Below are 4504 nucleotides of genomic sequence, written 5' to 3' on the forward strand. Positions count from 1 at the left end.
TTAAAATTTTGAAAATCGAGCTGACTTGTGATATTTATAGCAATAAACTTTTCCCAAAAAGTACCTATGTTTTGTACAAGGCAGATCCTAGACATTCCCGACTTTTAATCAAATGACCTTCTCTGCTATTTTCGTACCATGAATCACTTCGAGTGAGGGCTCGAACAATCACGAATCAAACACAGAACCAGAAACAATTTCTTACTTTTAGTAGGAAAGTTATTCTCACTCAACAGAAACTGGTAGAATTGTTATTCCCAGAAAATAAATTTTATACTTAGAAAATAAATTTCTCACTATTTTCGCGCAGAATAACAATATCTCAAAGTTATCTATATTTATAACTCTACCAGTGTCATCTATTTATAAAGAGGGATAGAAAAATCCTAGTTAAATTAGTAGAATACAAATAATATTTATTTAATAGAAAAACTAGTCTCCTAGTTTAACTAGGAGAAGGGGGTAACACACCGTAGTTAAATATACTAGGGTTGTCGCCCCTCATATGTATTATGAGGAGATTTTGGGCTTCTTCTATATTGAGTTCAATTATATGTGCTTCCCGGACTTTTAACCCAACACTTTATAATTTAATCCAACCCAATACATGTTTTTTCTATTTCTCAAAATAAATATTATTTATTAAATTAATTTTCAATTAAAGTATTTTCTCAACCCAATTCTAATTTCGTTAAAGCCATAACAACTTTACCATAAAAGAATATATGAGAAAATATATTTAATATATATATATTCAGCAGATTCACCACGACTAATTAATTTTATTTTATTTTCGAACTTCAAATATTTGATTAAATAATAATTCGAAAAACTTCAATTAATTCTCAAGTCATTTCCATATTTAGTGAGAAAACACATTCGTTTCTGAATGCAACCCATTTCTTTAACTTTATTATGTCCATGAATTTCTGTTCATTTGATTCTATATGTGATTCTAGTGGAGAGAATATCATTTATGTAACGACCCGATAGTTACGGGTGTCGGAAAGTACATTTTCGAGACTCCGTTACCGTAAATCAGATTCGTAAATATTTATTAAAATTATTTACGAAGCTAGTTGTGAAGTTAATTAGGTTTTGATTAGGTGAATTTGCTTGAATTAAAAGTAATTAGGTAAAAGGACTAAATTGCATAAAGGGTGAAAGTTGAATTATAGATTAAAGAAAAATTAAAGGGACTAAATAAACAATTATGCCAATGATCATAATTGAGGTGGCATAAGATAGATATTTATAAAACTTAAAGTTAAAATATATATTATAGTATTATAAATTATATCTTAATTATTAAGTATATATATTATATTATATTATATTATATTATATTATATTATATTATATTATAAGTAAATATAATAAATAAAAGAAACAAAAAGAAACAGAAAGAAACATGATAGAAACGAAACGAGGAGAAAAGAAAGAAAAGAAAAAGGAAAAGAAAGAAAGGAGAAATTAGGGTTTCAAAGTTAAAAGCTCAATTGGTTAGTCAATTTAATCCCTTTTTCTTGTAATTTTTATGTTTTTGAAATCCCGATATTAAATACTACCCGACCCATGTCAAAATTTTAGAAATTATTGAGTTTTTAAGTGATGTCTTTGTTGAATAATTTTAGCATTAGGGATTAAATTGGTAGATTTTAAGTTAGAAATGAAAAAGGATTAAATTGTAGAATAAATTGTAAAATTTGAGTAATAGGGACTAAATTGTAAAAATTTTAAAATTTATGAATTTAAGTGAAAATAGGAGTTAAATTTAGTTTAAAGTAGAATTTGCATGAAAATATAAGATTAATTGTGAAGAAATAAAATTAGTCTCGGTTTAAGGACTAAATTGAAATTTAGGCAATATTTGAGTAAAATTGAAATATTCAATATGAAATTGAATTGTGTTGTATTGATGATTTTTAATTGTTTTAATTTTGTAGCTAACGTCGTACTAGAATCCTTGATTAAAAGGGAAAGATAAAGTCAATAACGAATAGCTCGAAATTTCTAGTTTGTATTTCTATAATCCAAATTTAGTTATTAATTATTAAATTTTGATTTAATGTTTATGGTAAATAGTTGAGGTGAGTAATTGATATTTTGATAATTGATTGAATGAATTGAATTAGTAGATATATATACATTGAATGGATTGATTTTTGAATTGAAATGAATATCTGTGTAATTATGTGATTATATGAAAAATCGGTTTTGGATATTGATTATATCTGAAATGTGAAATTAAACCCTATTAACTGTATCGGGCTGAGTCGGATATAGATGGCATGCCATAGGATTGGAAAATTTCAGAGATTTTTTCGACTTCGAGTCGATGAGACATTGGGTGTCAATTTACTACTTCAGATTAATTCGATGAGGCACTGGGTGCCAATTTACTTTGGTTTAATCGATGAAACACTGGATGTCAAATTATTACTTTGAATTATCCGATGAGGCATTGGGTGCCAACCTCGTGTGTTTTGGTTGGATCCGTGTATTCGTTTGAGTTCGAGTCCGAGTCATGTTAATAGGGGTAAATGAATAATAAAGTTTTATAATTGATATCAAAATGGCATGGTATGAGAAATGGAAGTGAAATAGTGATTTGAAAATAGAATGTGAAATATGTTGTAAATATATGAAACATATGAGTTATATACTCATGAAATGAATATGGAATGGATAATACAATTGTATAATGAAATGTGAAATAGATTGTGAAAAGCTATTTATATAGCTAGTATGAGAATTGAGATATTTGTGAAACAAATGAAATATGATATGGTTGTTATAATATTTAAATATTAATATATGTTTATATTTCAATTATACATTTGTAATCTATTGTCTTTAGTTATTCGGATTATAGAAATACCATTGAGTTTTACTCAGTGTACGGTTTTTTTTTCCAAGCGCAGACTAGGTATAGTAATTTTAAAGAGTTGTAATTGAGGTTGTGAGTATCCATCTCATCACATCTCCAAGTGCCAAAAGGTTATGTTTCAAAATTTTGAATAGAATGACATGTACTTAGGAAGATCAAGTATGTTCCAAGTAGTAGGGACTAAAATATAAGTTATATCAATTTTTTTTAATGTTCAAATATATTAGTGATTAGTCAAAATCACTTTGGCACCAAATGTAATATTCCTATATTAGGTTCCTTAGGTCGAATCGGGTATAGGGGTGTTACAATTTACCCATTTCTTAGGCTATTAATTCCACTATTGTAAATGATGTTATATGGTAAAGAATGAGATGGATGAATGCATAAGCAAATCGTAAAGTTTGTCAAAGTCGTGGATTTATCTCAGATCTCTAGACTAACGTAAATTAAAACGAGAAACAACAAAAAAAAAACTAGTTGTCACAAAGGAGAGTCAAACAAAATTAAAACAAAATAAAGATGAACTGGCTGGTAAAGAGTCCAAAAGAGAACAAATTAAGGTTTCTTGGATGGAAAGAAACCGTCCTTGGAGCTCAAGAAAATTCCCCAACCAAATTTGGAAAAACAAAATAGAAACAGATTTGTTAAAAGTGGTTTTAAAGACAAAATCAAACTGTTTTGTGTAAGAATGTTTGAAACAACAAGAAAAGATTAAAACTCCTAATTTTGATGTGTTTCTTGATGGAACAAGATAGGAGAACGTATTTCTTGAAGCAACTTTAACCTATAACGGAAATCAATAAAATCAGTAAGCCAGAATAGCAAGAACTAACTTAAATAATAGAGGAATGGTAAATTAAGGATAGAAAAGAGAAGATGACGTCCAAAGAAGCCTTAGAAACATTAAAAATCCACAAATCCTTTCAATGGCTCTAATTCTCCCTCTAAGAAAAATATCTTGGCAATAAAAAGCTTAAAGATGATTCCCACAACCTGAAAGATTTTTAAAACAGCTTCTAAAAGAAACTCAAGAACAATTCTTGAAGAAAAACTCAAAGAGAATTATTATTAACTCAAAAAAACATAAATCAATTGTGTGTGTATAAAGGTGAATGTCCATACTACTAATAGGCCCCAAAAACAAGTTTTCCTAACCATAATGGAATAACTAACATGACCACTCACAAAAAAACAAACAAAATAGTTCCATGTGTGGACTTTTAATGGGAATTCAGCCAAATGAATTAAATGGGCACCTTGGGCTGAATTCTTACATGATGATCAACCTATTAAAATAAAATTGGACCTATAGTTTAAATATTTTACAATTTGGGCCACTTTGACAATTTGGCTTGATATTCAATTAAATTACTTTCCAAACTTTAAGATGGGCTTGTAGACATCTTAATGGGCTATTTTTTCAAGAACTTGGTCATGTGATCCGTTTGCTCTCGAAAATGGCTCGTTCAAGCTCGTACTTGAAATTCAATGTGCCTTGGCTGGAAGATTCCGTTTCTTGGACCAAGATTTCCAAGATTTGAAATCTTGATTCTTGAAATTGTCCGAAACAACAAAATTGGACTAAGATTTGGTTTCTTGATTTTCTTGAAA

This window comes from Gossypium raimondii, chromosome 9 (assembly GCF_025698545.1).
Source record: "Gossypium raimondii isolate GPD5lz chromosome 9, ASM2569854v1, whole genome shotgun sequence".
Classification (NCBI taxonomy): domain Eukaryota; kingdom Viridiplantae; phylum Streptophyta; class Magnoliopsida; order Malvales; family Malvaceae; genus Gossypium; species Gossypium raimondii.